At 41.1% G+C, this 16711-nt stretch overlaps 1 protein-coding gene across 4 annotated transcripts in view; it reads right to left on the reverse strand.

Moving 5' to 3' along the window:
- The window catches only part of ARHGAP24 (Rho GTPase activating protein 24), a 143498-nt gene that overhangs the window by 59355 nt on the left and 67432 nt on the right, over positions 1-16711 (reverse strand). The window contains exons 1-2 of one of the 4 annotated variants that reach the window (XM_030450594.1): positions 2270-2390; positions 1231-1379 (exon numbers count right to left, since the gene is read on the reverse strand). The exons of 2 other annotated variants lie outside the window; for them this stretch is intronic. The gene's annotated coding sequence lies outside the window, so the exon portion shown is untranslated. Of the gene's footprint in view, positions 1-1230; positions 1380-2269; positions 2391-16711 lie in introns of those variants that run through there. One more of the 4 variants, XM_030450595.1, reaches the window with a different exon arrangement.

Here is a 16711-nt window from a genome sequence, read left to right on the forward strand (position 1 = left end):
GCAGTTTGACTTTTGCTTTGAGGGCCATGTGTCTTTCCAATAGAGGCACAAAAACATCAAGAGATGATGCAGTTATTCACACAGTCTATGCCCTGTACCAGGCTGATTCTCACACATACCAGTTATGAACCATATTGCTTACCTGAAAGGTATCAGGACTATCCTGTATACAAATATTCTTTGTGCAAATGCAAAGCTGGTACTAAGACATGCTGACAAGTATTTCCAGAAGTGGTTTGTTTGGCACCTGTCCAACAACAGGTTGGAAACAGGATAACAGGAGGAGGAAGATGGGAAGATACAACACTAAAACATTCAGTCAACCTTTCCAGCAGTCTGGTAAAGTTTGTGCATTTCAGACATACAGCTTTAATCTACACAGACATGTAGAGTGCTGTTTGCTACAGCACTAAAACATTCATCGTTGAAGTTTTAATGAAATCTCATCCACTTCTACTTTTTTCAGAAGAAAATCCAATGAAATTATCTTAATTATTCAGAAAGTATAACAAGTCCTAGACCACACAAACTTATTTTACGGAATTCAAGTCATGGAGTAACTGACTCTTTATTCCACTTGCCTTCATTTTAGTAATCAGTGTTGAGGCTGGCAACTCAGCAATCAGTGCTAAAGACTATTCCTGGAGGATAAAAACTCTGTGTTGGCCAGAATCAATGAGAACAACACAGGGTATTTAAATGTTAGCATTTGAATATTTTTTAAACAATAAAAAAAAACTTGAATTATCTAATGGCTCATGAAAATGACTGATTATTACCTAATTATCTGAACTCTGTTCATGCAGACATAAGCTATCACATGCTATAGCACTCTGCTTGTGCTATCTGCACTGCTTATGTAAATGCACACATCTAATCAAGAATACACTGAAAACTCGATTATGAAATTGCAGTTTCACCTGTCTTTTCAAGTGCACCTAAAGCACAGCTGAGACAGAGAACATGCAGAGCAGTGCAGGAACAATGCATTTTGGTAATAGCCATTTCTAGTACACAGAGGTGGCTGCAGCAGCTCAGCTTACTGAAAGCTAGGAAGGATCTTTAAGCACAGAGTTAATGGGAATTCAACAGTTCCCCTTCCTTGCTTTCTCTGCCAAATAACTCAAAGGAAGCAGTACATCATGCTATTTTAAGATAATTGTATCATTAAGAGTAAAACACAAATAGTTTTAAAGCACAGCAACGCAGATAAACTGCATCAAGGCTCACCCCGAAGGCAGACTCTGAAGCACGGATTTTGCAAATACTGCTCAAAAGTTAAAAGGATAAAACTCCCCTAGTTTTGGTACTGCTCTGGCAGGGAGGGTTGGACTTGATGATCTTCAGAGGTGCCTTCCTACCCCTGATATTCTGTGATTCTGTGGAAATACAAGACAGCAGACTACAGGCCAGCTACCCAAGGCACATTACACATAAAAAAGCTTCCTTGCCCAAGTCCAGCTGCTACTCCAGCACCATGAGAAAGCAGGGAGCTCCTGTGTGACTAGCAGGCAGAAATCCTCTCTTAAAACAACGCACACTTTAAGAAGCTGTTTAGACAGCATCCACTCTTGTGAACTGACGAGGAGGTGGACAGGACGCTGCTGAAATCCAAGAGCTCATTTCCCTAGCAGTGTCACAACGGGATGTGACATAACATCTACCAGCTCAGGAAAAAAATCTGTAGCTTCGAGCTCTCAGCTGCCAGGAAGAGCACAGGCCGGCAGCAGTCAGCTCCAGCACCCCCGGCGCGATGGCAGCGCCGCTGGGACTGCCAGGGCCCAGACCTGCCCGCGCTCCCACCATCTGCTCGCTGGCGTCAGTCTCTCCAGTGACTCGATTGCCTGGGAACGGCAACCACCGCACCCTCTTTCCCCCCGCAGTGTGGTCTGATCAAATCTTCCCCAGCCGGTGGGCAGGTGAAAGGCAAGCTGTTTTCTTTTACAAGCTAAAACAGTCAACAGAGAGGAATGGACTGTAGTAGTTGTTACAGGCTACTCACCTGGGCACTGAAACGCTCTATTCCTTTAAAAGCAGAATGCCTTCGCTTTGAGGAACTTATTTCTGCTTTGCTGTTGTCATTTGCTAACTTGCCCGAGATCCCGTAAAATCCCAGAAAAGGCTAGGAAACGAGACGAGACGATTTAAAAGCTGACAGTCAGGACAGGAATTTGTGGAATGAAGAGCTAGCCAGCTAACGCTTTCATGCCCTGGCTCTAACCAGCAAATTTTGTGGGCAGATCAAGGCTTACAAAAAGATTTTAAATACCTGCTCGTGATGTGTGCTTCCTTGCATCAGCTGGGAGCCTTTGGGGTAGCAATCAGGCTTCTGTGTCAAGTCCTCCTGCCTTTTCCAACAGACCCCTCGCAATCACAGTATCACAGTTCCCCGGGCCTTATAATCAAGTGGTTTGTTGTAAGAGAACTAAAAATAGTGCTGAATTTTTTGTTGGAGCACTTGCTTGAGTGAACATAGTGCCAGTCAGCCCACGTGCTAGAGAGCTGCAGAGACTTAATATTAAATATAGCCCAATCCTCTTGGAAATATGCACTTTTTTTTTCCTTTTTTTTCTTTTTTTAAAGACAATACAAAATCATCACAAAATAAATCCTGTTTCTGACTACTAACAGACAAAACGAGTGGAGTTGTTTTAAGAATATCCTCAGGGAAAGAGTGAGTCACTTAAGCTGCTTTTATAATAAAAGGCTCCTGGAGGATGTTTATCTCCTTAGTAGCATTTCAGAATCCATATGCCCTCCTGAAAAACAGTTTCACATTGTTTGTTTTTTTCGATTTTGTGTTGTTTTCAATAGTTTGAAAACCCCGTTTACGCTACATAGGTAGTACGACAACAGGAAACAGAACAGGAACATTCTGGCTAACACCTTAAGAGGATGATTAACAGAAGCATCTGTTCTGTAGGCTGTTAATAAGGTCTGCAGAAAAGAGTACAAAGTGACCCATGGACACTGCATATTAAAGTTTATGTTTACAGCTTAGAAGTCCAGAAAAAAAAAATCTCAGGGGGAATTATTTTTGCAAAGCTTTTCGTTACTGTGGCCTGAAAAAAACCACTTAAGACAAAGGCAGCAAAAACGTCGTTAGAGATACAGATGCTAGTGTTGCTGCCACTGGCTAAACAGACCCCAGAACGAGATTTAGATGCAAAATTTCTGAGTTAGCACACACCAGACTCACATTCACACTGTGTCACACAGGTTGGATAAAGCAAGAAATGAAAAGGTGAAGGTGATGGCTGGCAACAACCACGTGTAGCATTTTAAAGGACTGTTAAAGCCATAATCATTCTCCGGGTAGTTGCTTCAGCTGTGAAGTGGGCACCATAGTGAGCTTGATGGCAAGCCAGGACGTCTGAACACAGAGTTAAGTTTTACTCCTGCTGGTAAACATTACTCTATAAAAGCATCTAGAAATCCAGACTCTTATTGCATGATAACACACTGGTGAGATGGTGGCATCTGTAACTTTATATTCTGTGCCACACCAAGTCACTACACTTAGTGACTCTGTAACCCAGAATAAATTTGCAAGAAAATTACTTCTTCACCTCAACAAATAATCTGCAAGTGCCAGTGAAGCTTTCCAGGCTAAAGTAGTACTGTACGTATACACATATTTACATAAGATTGAAATTATATTTACAATATATTATTAAATTATTCATTAGATATTTACAAACACACATCCACAAACAAAGAAAAATTAATCTCTAGATGCATGTATTTTAAAGACGTCTGTTAGGACAGAAGTAAACACTATTACTGAAAGTACCAGGAGAGACACTGGTTTGGTTTGTTTCACTAATTTTTCGAGGAAAAATTTGAAACCCAAAAGACTAAGGTGGCTATATGGCTGTTAATGTAAAATTAACTCACACAGTTTTGTTTCCCATCATATGTCTTTGAACATTGCATTTGCACTCCCCTTTTATTATTTATAGAGGGAAAGAGCATTAACAGAGTACAAACTCACTAATTCAGCCTCATTTCACCATCTGTTACTTCCCATAAGCTGATCCTAATGAGAAACTACTTAAAAATACATTTGCGGACCAGCTGCAGGCAGTGAAGTCAGCAGAGGAGGGACATACTCCCCTCTCAATGCCCTATACTCCAATGCAACACAGCAGCTCCTTCCCCTGCTGAAACCATGGGGATTGCTGCCATTAAAAGGAATGTGGCTCTGTGTCACAGCCACTGCAGTCAATGGCTGATTGTTCTCACTGTGAAAAATACTCCTCCTGCATCCAATTGGAATCTCCCCAGGAGTAACTTGTACTCATTGGCCCACATCTACTTTGCACAGTGGATACCAAATCTGAGCACAGTATTGCAGGTATTGCCTGACAATCCCTGAGAGGAGTGGGATGATGAATTCTTTATTGCTGCTGGTCATGCAACTCAGAGTCCCGCTGGCTTTCCTTGCCACAGCAGCACACTGTTCACTTCTAATGAGGTTCTTGTCCACCAGGACCCCCAGATCCCTTTCCACAGAGCTACTCTTTAGCTACTCTCTAACCAGTGCTGTACTCCTGGGTTACATTTGCAAGACCTTTAACTTGTCTTTTTTGAACTTCAAATGGTTCTGGCTAGCCCACTCTTCCAGGTCTGCCTGGAAGGTGTCTCTCCTTTCTGCAGCGTCCACTTCCCCATTCGGTTTGGCATCATCAGCAAACTTCATCAGGGTACACTTGATCTCACCATCCAAATCACTTGTGAAGCTATTAAACAGCACTGGGCCCAACATCTACCCTTCAGGGAATCCCAATTGTGACAGGTTGGCAGACTGAGAAGAAACTACTGTGTAGTTTGGTAAAAAGCATATGAGCAAGAATAGCAGTCTCTTCCTAGGCCCAAGAATACACATGCTGTCAGAGCTAATTTATAAAGAATTAAGAATACAAAAATGGCACAAATGAACCCTGATAATTTCCCTAAATTACAGCATTGATCCCAGATCCTTTCTTACTCTATGTAAACTGGTCTCTGTCAGGATATCAAACTGTTCTTTTCCCATCAAGGCATGGAATAACACCAGCTTATATTTACTCCAAAGCTTCCAGGAGAGGAGAATAGTGATGGGGCAAGAATTATCTGTGTGCCACTATTTCCCAACTCACACATAGACACATCAGCTGCAACTTGACAACTAAGATCAGTAGGCTATTCCAAAAACATGGAATTAATAGCAAGCTAGAAGGTAAAACTATATTTCTGAGGTTTGCATTGCTCCAACTTTGAGGAGTCAAGGGAAAATGCAGTAAAAAGGCAGAAATCTTGCTTCTGTCTACAAGTGCTTTTATGCAGTTTCTAAGCATGACAAAAGAAGAGTAGTGAATACTCATTTTCCACATTCCTCAGAAGAAAATCCTAAAATAATAAGGGTCCCCAGGGTATTAACTACTGTCTTCTAGAGCAGTAGTTAAACTATGATAATAGTTATTCCTATGGCTAATACAGTGGATTGCCACTTACACAATGTTGCTGCTGCTAAAAAAAAAGCAGCAGGTTTTAATGCTGTCTCACACTGCCACAGTTTCAGACAGTAACTGGACAGTGACAGATGCTCTTTGTTATTCCGCACTACCCTCCCAGGGGAAGATGAAGAAGGGAACAAGGAAGAGAGACTTTAAGGTTAGAAAAAAAAAAACAAAAACCAACCAAACCTTAGGTAGGTTTAATGAGGTAGTAACAGCAAATTACAAACATAAAAATACGTAAACGTGGAGCTTGTCCTCAGATGGTCATTACTGCCCAACCAGAACATTTCCACACTGGACTGGGCAGCAGATGGGGGTGCCCAAGTCCAGGGTCCAAGTGACAGTTCACAACAGTGTTAGAGCAACCTAGCTGGTCCTGTCTGGGAAGGCAGCAAGTGACTTGTCTTAGTGATGATGGCCTTCTCTGCTCCTTCTTCAAGCAGGAGCAAGGCCATAACCCAGCTAGCATGCCAATCACAGAAGCCCCCAAAGGACTCTCTTGCAAGTAGGAAACACACTGTGATTGGATCACTTGGGTCTTCTGACCCCTCCTCTCCTCCCATGGGCTCAGCTGCTCCCATTCTCATTTCCACATCAACAGCCTGGTAGCTGCTGGTGGGGTCCCAGGAAGGGTTTTCCTATCCTGGTCCTCCCAAACCAGGACACACACATATATAAAAAAGAATGTTAAAACACCCTGGAGTTGCCTCACACCCTCTTAAAAGACCTGCATGAAACCAGACCATGGAAGAAAATGCAATCTTTTGCCACCAGCCATGGACACATCAACAACAGCCAAGACTACAATGGTGCTGACAAGCCTGGAAACACCATATGGGAATATCTCTAGGATACAGTAAGCAGATAAATATATTTCATCCTCTTTCCAAAAATAGCAAAACAAATGTAATGAGGCAACAGTGAAACTACCTAAAACAGACCTGGGTAAGGCAGCTTCAGGAACAGAAGTTTAACATACTCATTCCCTAGCCATTGCCACTGTTTACTCCGTAACTGCTGCTCCACCACTAACTAGGCTAAAAATAATAAATTTTATATTTGCTTTGTCCAGGGTAGCAATGCCCTCAGCAGACACAATCCTCTTCTGCAGTGAATGCAGAGGGGAAATGTGACTATTATTTCCCGCTTGGCATGCTCAGCTGCAGTATGGGGTGGGCATCCTTGATGAAGCCAAGAATTTACCACTCCCAAGGATCCTTCTACCTGAACGGCCCCTTTTTGCTGGCTGTTAGAGCTGAGCTGTCATACTGGCTGCACAACTTCAGGCACCTACTCAAAAACCCTCATTCAATTAAGTCAGCCCAATCTAGAGAATAAAGACATTGAAAGTATCCACCAAAGGGCAGGATCAAAGCATGCTGAGAGCACAGACCGGTCAGAAACTTGTTGGCAGCACTCCTTGAAGGTTGTTTTACACACAAACAGAGCCTTGGGGATAGAGTCATATCTACAGTGATATTTATGGGCTTTTTGCTCTGTCAGGGCTCATTAGAGCCTTCCTCCATGCTGTGCTTCCCTGAACTGTGCAGCAGGTTCTTTGCAACCCTGATGCCTGTGGACATGAACGCAAGATGCAGTTTCACATCCTTTCAGAATCAAGTACATAGCTTTGTATACAGTAATCCCCCTTCACAAATTCAATATACTTTCAAGATCAACACAGACTTATAGTTTTCGAATAACTTTTTCCTAGATGTCTCTCAATTACACAATTTCCCTAAAGTGCAATTTCTTTTCCCTTTTGCTCCAAACATGTAATCTTTACATAGTGCCAACAAGATGAAACACCTTGGAGGTTGCTACGTTCATCTGTGTCTTTTACAAGCTTTGAGGAACAAAGCAAAATCAAACCAAACTCTGTGTTAAGGAAGATTGTTCTCCCCATGTGACACACACAAATGCACACAATCCACATGAATAAGCACCCACAAAGTCTTCGACTGATATTCTATACATATCTATGTCCTACTGTGGTACATGTATGTGTGGTAAAACAGACTGTTTTCACACACACACACGTTATATTTATTGACTTTTGAGACAGGAAAGAACCTGGACATATTTGGACATATTGTGGGGGAGCTGCGTGGCTCAGTGGAACGCTCTGCACTTTTGGGACAGTGGGCTAAGCAGGGCGTGGTTCCCAGTTGATCCCGTAGTGGAAACCTCAGAGATGGAGCCGACCTGCCAAAGAGCACAAATTCCAATAAAGAGACAAGAAACGCAGCCACAGAATAGCCACAATAAATAGGATATGAATACGAATATTGACTGAAGAGTCACGGGGTAAAATGCAATGTGGATACACTGAAATAGAAAAAAAGCGCCTCTTGATTCAGCCTGGCTCCCCTGCTTAGTTTGTTAAAATCCACAAAAGCCTGGCTCTGAGGTTTTCTGCTTATACTGTTTAAAAGGTATCAAACGTATTTCCATCAGCAAAATCTCATCAACGTACCTCCCTCCTTTGTCAGGACTAGAAAGATAAAATGCTAATAAGCTGCCAGACAGCTAATGCAAATCGGTAGCAAATACAAGAATTTGAAAAACAAAGGGAAGAGCCGCAGCTACCAAATTTGCAATAATTGATGAAAAGAAGGAATTATGTAACAGTCAAGAGGAGAAAGGGGAAATTAGAAGCGAGAGGAGACAGAGGCGAGATAAGAAGCGAAGAGGCACTAAGGTGGAAGGAGCAGCAGACCCCCAGCAAGAAACAGAGGCACCGATAGCCCTCGGGGCTTTTCTTCGGAGGGTGAAAAACTTAATCGTTCTCTTTCTTCCCCTAATAGCCCTTTTCCCTGGGGTGCTGAATTTGTTTAAAAACTTGCTCTCTTTGTTTCTCTCCCACTATTAACCCCTTCCTAAGATTCCTTTCAAAAGTGGTAGAATTTTTTCCTGAAATAAACCATTGTAATTTGTTCAAACTGGTTACTTTGCAATGTCTAGTAAGTGCATGCACAGTGGCTAATATTTCCTTACAATCAAAATACAAAATATTAATAGTTATGGACTGTGACACCTACACACTATTACACCTGGAGACATAACTGTTTAATAAATTTGGAAACAGCCAGTGCTGTTTACTGGATGATAAATAATGAAAACCACAACCAAAATCATAAAAATGAAAATTATGCAACAAGATACTGCAATATACAGCTTCCTACAAACCCTTATAGCCTGACATTTTTTCTTAGCGTCTGCAGTGCTTTAGGGTTGGTATGTCTTCCTGTGAGTAACTGGAGAATCACTGAAGTGCACCCTAAATCAAAGAAGCTGTAGAAAGAATTGTGAATATAACCCACCCAGATGGCATAATCCGATCAAAGATTAACATGTCAATCTGCTCATTTAATTAAAACACTTTCCACTCCATTTCTAACAGCAGGTCTGTACAATAGAAATGGCATCTCAGTGCCATGGTCTAGTAACTGCAACGGTAGTGGATCAAGGGTTGGACTTGATGATCTCTGAGGTCCCTTTCAACCCAGTCGATTCTATGATTCTATGATTGTTCTGACTACAGTCTCTTTGAACAATTACTTTATTTACATCCCTACTGATGTCTCATGTCACATCTGGTAAATATTACCTCTTCTTTGGCTGCTCCGCAGAGCAGTGTGACAGTGTAAGTGAAGGACGAATGAAGAAGGGCAAGGGGCTTTCAAAATAGTCAGGTTTGTCAAGTTGCAAAATAGTGAAGTTGCAAATGAGGCACTGTGCAGAAGTGTAATCTTCTCTTTCCAAAGAACTGCCTGTTTAAATGAAGGCCATTCCAGCTGAATAAGCAAATTTTCTTATTTTTTAATTCTGTCTAAAAGCTCTTTGAATCTGAGATGCTCCAAGAAAAGGAGAACATCTACAGTTTATGTAAGCAATGTTAACAGAGATATTATCTGGGTTCCATGACAATTGCTCAGACAGTTTTTTAAAACTCAGTTACCAGTGTTGCAGTATTCAAATTAAAGCAATTAGCCAATAAGTGGCTCAATTGATTTCAAGTGACTGTTAAAAGATAAGAAGAGGTTATAAAGCAACCTGGGTCCATGCTAAGGTATTTCACAAGCTGTCAATGTAAAGTTACACTTCATAACACTAGGGAATGTACAAAAAGAAGATGAACAAAACATTAAAAGGATCTTCAGCATCTTCTAACATCACTGATCCTGCAAAACTTTTACTGTACAACCTACCTTCTTTTTCTTTCACACCTAACTTGCACATCCCATTCCTCAAACACAGCTGGAAACCAGCACATGCCAAGTCATTTGACACTATCTAAGCATGCACTTAGAACCACTGAATGAGTAAGAGTCCTTCTGAAGGTTCTCTCACACTTGGGAAGATGTTGCTTATCATCAGAGCTGCCTTGGCTTGGCCCTAGACTCTACTCACTCCAGCAGGTGGGCCGTGTGGGCCATGTGGGCCAAGGCCACAACACAACAAAAGAGAAAATGCACGATTATGCCATAGAAGGAACCACAGAATAGATGTATTTAGTAGTTGGAAAAGGTTTCTTTTCAGCCCAGAAAAGAGCTTCAGGGAGGGAGGAATAAAACCTAAAAGGGCAGGACTAAAAGGCTAGTCCAACCCTGCTCTGCTGTCCTAAGGGAGCAAGTCAGTGTTCCAGACTTAGGCTGGGGATTCACAGCCAACTAGTTACTCTGCTACTGTAGATCTCATAATTGTGCCCTATATGCACAGTATATATATTATTTTTCCTTTTCTCTGCTCAAAGCTAACACATTGCAGACCAATTTAAAGGAAACTAACATGAAACTAGTTCCCTAATTAGGGACTGGTTATTGTCTATAAACATTTCCACCAGCAGTAATTCGTCCCTTATCAAGCAGTTACTCTTAGCTACTTTACATCTAAGTAAACTCAGCTCTTAGAAAAGACAGTATCTTTTCTAGAAGAATAGGAGGTAATGTTGAGATGCCCGTATCTAAGACAGTTGGCAAATTACTCTTTAATTTTCCATTTTCCTGAACACAACTGTGTACTTATGTCTCAGAAAACTAAGACACTGTACAATCACTTAATTTTCTACTTGCTTGTGAGCAAAAATAGGTATGTTTCATAAACCATAAATGTTTCAAGAAAAAGATAAATGTTCAACAGTTACAAATGTTACCTTCCTCCTTTTTAATGTGATACCTATTCACACTAAGGGCAGATAGAAATATGAACTCTGAATTTCATACTAAGTGGACATAGTACCCAGTTTTGCTTCCTGTACAGTCTGTTCTTTCAAAAACATTCTAAAGCTGTTATTTGATTGCTAGTTAAAGGTAATTCTTTTAAGTAGTTGTGCATCCAGCTGTCCTAGCTTTGATGTGTGGATGACTGGTATGCTAACAGAGAAATTACCCTTGCTGGAAATAGCTGATTAGTAATTTACTTGGGTAACGTACTAAGTACATAACTTGGAGTATTAAAAGATGCGAGTACAGGGAAGCATAGGTTACAGTGCACTTCCCAAACTTAGCAGTAAGGAAAATTAACTCAGATCATCATTGCCTTGTTTTGATATTGTACAGGATAAGCAAGTGCCTTGTTAAGGATGCATAACATAGGGCCTAAAGCTCTAAAAACCATCTGTAACTTCTGGCCAAAAACACTCCTGGTGCAGAGGATGCACACACCACTGTTGGTCCAAGGAGGGCTGAGCCTCATGAAGGAGCCAGGCAAGGGCAGATGTCCAGACAGAAGGAGTGATCCATGCAAGGAGAGATCATGGGCTGTGCTCCCACAAAGTGAGAAGAAAAAAGCACTTTGTCAAGTGGAGGATGGACAATGGGGTACTCCAGTGGCAGTCCTTGTACCCCAAATGCTGCCCATCCCACTTAGCCAGTAACACCTCACTACTTCTCTGTTGTTCTCTTTTGCAAGCTATTACTCATAGGGTGACCACAGAGTCAGCTGTGCTTTGTGACATGGTTAAGTGACTTGCTGCTTGAGATCCTGCTCTAAGGCCTGCAGTTATCAAAACATTAAAGATGGTGTAATTATGCACAGAGTGATCTGAATTACACAGTCAAATCCACTAGGCTACTGAATTTTCAATATATGCATCTGTAGGCAACAATGGGAAGAGATAATATCAATTACTATCTTTCGTGCTAATGAAATAAGTCCTAGCTAAGTTACCTTTTCCATTAAAAATGTGTGGTATGAGTAATACCCCATTGAAATACCATTTAGCTCTTCACAATTTCTATTGCTACTTACACTTTTCTTTTAATTTAGACAATAAAGGTTAGTGAAGACACTCTGCTCCCTTACAACACGGTGTCAACACACTCAGGTTGCACATGCTGGTCACAAGAATTCCGTAACTGTAAATTTCTCCACTATGACTTTTCAAAAGTCTATAGAAATATTTTTAATCATGCAAGTTCTGAAGACGTACTCTTTGTTGCAAAACAATAAAAAACTTAACAAAACACCACCTGTGTTTGCGATGACATTGTCATTCCAGTCTTCAGAAAAAAACATAATGCTCTTAGATAGGCTATCGTAGTTCTAAAAAAAAAAAAAAAAATCAGAAAATTTGCAAGAGCAGGTAGAAGAATGAAAATTGATGATCTCATATCACTCAGGATTTATTATGATTCATTACTTTCACACGTAAAATTTTGTTAGTTTGAATTCTAAGACAGCATTTTAGTAGAAAGAATTTGTAACAAGCGTGGGAACTGCTGGATTTGCAGCAATTAACACTGGCATGGGAAAAGATGTTATGCTATGGGGTGACAGGAAGTTTAAAGTATCATGCATATCAAGTCTTGTTAATGCTACTTCAAAAAAGGAACATTTTTTCTGGAGCCTCTATTACACTAGCAATATATTTTGAGGACAACAAGTGACCTCCTACCCCCTTTGGAAAGGTGTGTGCTCCTAGGGTTTTGTCCCTCATAAAATATTTGTCAACTGCACATCATGACCTGTAACTCAATTTGTTTATTTTTTTTAATTTAAAGCAGCATAAGTTTCTGATTTTCCCAGCACATTTCTCCTAAGAGGAAGTTAAAACATCTCTTGAGATATGAATGTTTGCTCTTTACAGCTTGACCAAAGCGAGTGAGTGGCAGCTGCAGGTCACCCAAACTACTGCCACTTGGCCAGACAGCTTACCTGCAGTTTATGACATTTCTTACAGGAATACAAAACACTATTTTCTTCTCACACCAATTTAATTCTTTTTAATTTATTTTTTTTCAATTAAGTGATAAAATAATAATTAAAAAAATTACTAAGCATGAATCTACTGGCTCTCATATCTGAGTATCTGAGATATATCTGAGATATATCTGAGATATATATCTGAGATATATATCTGGATTATATGTGCTGAAAACACAGAAAACCATAAGGTGCCTGCTGGTATGCCCATGCTAACTTCCAAAATACTGAACAAAGAAGACAACAGTAGCAGGAAAATAGAATGCCACCATTTTTTTAATCAGCTAGAAAATAGTGTTATTACTATGCTAAGCTCTCTCAAGCATATATATCCTGGTGGGCCAGAACAACCAGAATGCAGTGATCAGCCAAAGCCTTCCAAGAAGAGGGAGAAACAACAGAAGAGAGCCATAGCTTTCATGTGCATATGCAACCTCTTCTGGGTTAAAATGTCTGATTAGCTGAAATGACACCAATATGTGTGCCCTCCAGCTGGCATCTGTGACTGAAGTTTAATGAACCAGCACTGAACCAAAAACAAGAGTAAGGGAACAAAAAAACATAACATAAAAAATCAAATTAAGCACAGCTGCAATTTCCAAACACTAGTTTCATGATGAGTAGGAAATTAAATTAATAACATGGCTGTGCAAAGGTTAGAGTAGGACTTCTCTTCATGCACTTCATGGGGAATAAAAACAAAATTAAAAGATTTTTTCAGGTCAGGGTTCATTTACAGTTACAACTAAAGGTCTAGAGCTTATGGGAAAAATGTGTCTCCAAGTGGATAATTTCCTGTTCTTTTTGGACCAGTTTAGTAGCTGCATCCATGACAACTCCAGAGCAGAAGCAGTTCTGGGGATGTGCCAGAGGGGAGAGCATAGCACTGTAGCACTGTCCCTGATCTGCTCTGTGTCTTCCTTAACTTCGGAAAACAATTTATTTCATGCACATACAAGAGGTATTTAGGTTTTTGGTGACTGACTATCCATCTCATGATCTGTACTGCCATCACAAACAGAGGTTCACACACTTTGCAACTACATTGGTGCAGCCAGACACTTTCTCAGAAGAGATTTCCAAACTGGATACACCCCATCTGAACTTCTCTGTAAACATACTGTGTCCAGCCAGGTGTCTCAAGGGTGGTCAGCTAGCTGCTGTGATGGGCACGGAAAGCACTGGCAAAGGACCAGGAAACCAGAAGCCTCTTTTCCTGAGAGGGAACTTACCAAGTGAAAAAATTAACAACTTCATACACAACATTCTTCTCTACGCAACCTCCCAAACACATGCAAGGGCATTACTCCTCTTCAGAGTCCTCTTTTATACTCATGTCCTAATTAAAATGGGATTTTATTGATGCATAAAGAGAGACTGTGTAGTATAAAGCACAAACCTTCCCCATGTCAGAGCAATGTACCTTGGCTCTACAATTTTTCCCAAAAAAAGACAGAGGGACAGCCCTACCCAGAGATTTCTCATTGCTGTGGCAGCTGCTTCCTGCAACAATTTGACTATCCCAAGCAGACAATGCTTGAGAACCTCTATGATCTCAAAGTTTTCAAATACCATGGCCAAAGTGAGAAGCACTACAGGTCACAAGGGAAATACTCCTAAACATACTGACCACTGAGTACTCTGTCCCCAGGGATTTCTTGTCTGATAAGCCGGTGGCATTTCCCAGAGGCAGTGAAGGGCAAGAGCTGGCTTTGGCATTCCCAGATAGCTCATAAAGATTCGTCACATTATTACCCAGAAACTGGTTTCCTTCTCAACATTCATCACATTATTACCCAGAAATGGGATTCCTTCTTGTGCCTGGGGCTGACTCACACATCCACAGCTCAAGATGTAATGAAACTACGCAAGTCTGGTGGCATTTGCCTCCAAGAAGCCTTCTGCAAGACTGCAGGCACATTAATAACATCTATCAGGAAGATACTGCAGATCCTTAACCATCTGTGGGTCACAAAAAGCTAATGCCACTGATGTGCAGGTCATTGCCAACACTTGTCACAAAAACACACCTGAACCCTAACGACACAGTTCTTCACAAAATCTGGCCCTTGTGTGATATTTTATATAACAAGGCTGGTTTACCTGTATTTCCCACCAATCAAATAACTAGATTTGCACTGTTTAAAGTTCATTAAAAATACAGCTTGCTTCTTTAAGTGTCATTTTATTAACTTAATTAGTACAGAGGAAAATGAAGAAGAATGGAAGGGTCCTTGTAGCTCTTAGTGCATTAAGTTATTTTTGCACCTCAGTAAAAATTAAAAGGGCTTCTCCCCCAAAATATCCCCAGTGTTAATTCTTCACACCAGGTAAATGGATACTGTGAGAATGATGTTCACCAGAAGTTCATGAGAAAAAAAAAATACATTTTGTTTTCATGTTAAGCCACAGTAAAGTCAGTTTGAGAGAATACAGAATAAAAAGGGGACTTCCACAGGTTTGGTATAATTAGTCAAAGAAAAAGTCCTAGATATTGCACATGGCAAGATATTTTGCTGTGCAAGGGCAGCCTGAAAAATAAGGCTGAGTGTGTCCATAGTGAGTATCCTCATCAATATCAGCATTTGGAACCACATGTCATGCACACTAGAAGAATTATTAAGTAATGTCCAAACCAGACTTTTTTTGCACACAGTTTACTTCATGAGAAAATGCAGAATGCCAATTGCAAGGTGGAGTCAAGCAGCAGAGTATGCAAAAGACCAAGCATAGAGAGAGGAATGTCAGGGCCTAAACAAAAGGCAGGCAGCAGTGCAATGGAGAAGCTGCAGAATTATTACTCACATGGTCATCCTAACAGAATACAAAGCCTCATGAGGTACACACTGTGCTTGCTCAGAGTACTTACAAAATGGCACTGTCCCCTTCCAGAGTTATTTTTGTCTTCGTAAGAAACTTAGGAAACACTTCCAAATAGTGAATATTTCCATTTACTCACTCATGACTGGAAAACTGCTTTACTGACTCAGGTTTGCTATTGAAACTTGCTCTGAGTATGTCTGCAAGGAATCACTTCAATTTGCTGACAGTAAAGCAAATTGAGCCACTGAAGTCGATGACCCTGCTAAGTCCTTAAAGCTCTAGAAGCCTCTAAGAATCGCAGCCTTGACATTGAAACACACTGAGCACTGGGCTTGGACACCCCTCTTAGGGACAGTCATTACGTAGCTCCCTTTCCTACTCCAGATACACACTGGAGCAGAGGCAAAGTGCTGACTGCATTCCTCAGCTCCCAAGCCATTGTTTGTTTTTCATCACAAGCAACAGCCTAAAGCAATGGAAACTGTGGGAATTAGCTGCAGTGTGGGAAAACTTCAGCGTTCAGACCTCTCAGACAATATAAATTCCTCCTGTTGCCAGTTAGGTCCAGGCTGGACAAAGCACACATACTCAGAAGGATATTTGAAAACATTAAAGCCCAGTCAGCTGAATGCAAATGGAAATTATCTATCTTACACAGAAAGTGAAAGCATAGTGAAGGGAAGAAGGTACTGGAGCTGCTGGGATACTGCATGATGCCTTACTTTGAAGGGAGCAAAATAAACCTCTAGCAACTATATTGGTGCACAAAATAGCACATGCATCTTCTTTGTCTTATCTCTGGGAGTCCAGTCTTTTATTTGAATACCCATGGTATCAAAAGCTGTAAAATCATTCAACAGTATACTATACCACTTGGGTGGGTGGGAAGAAGCAGCATTCCTGTATCCCTTCCCTCCATACCTTCATCCAAAATGTATCTGCAAACAGCAATGTTGACTCTTCTTCACCTTCTCAAGGCTGAAAAGAACCACCACCCTCAGCTTCTCATCTTCTGTTGTTGCTCCAGCCATCCTCCCACTGATTTAGTACCTCAAGGTCTTCCTTGTGCTAAGGAGCTCAAACTGGACCATGCACCCTCCTCTCACCCTGCTGCTAACACAACCTGGGCTGCAGTTGGCCTCCCTAAACCCAGAATGTCCAGCTGTCACCTGCTCTACTCC

The sequence above is a fragment of the Calypte anna genome, chromosome 4B (assembly GCF_003957555.1).
Source record: "Calypte anna isolate BGI_N300 chromosome 4B, bCalAnn1_v1.p, whole genome shotgun sequence".
NCBI lineage: Eukaryota > Metazoa > Chordata > Aves > Apodiformes > Trochilidae > Calypte > Calypte anna.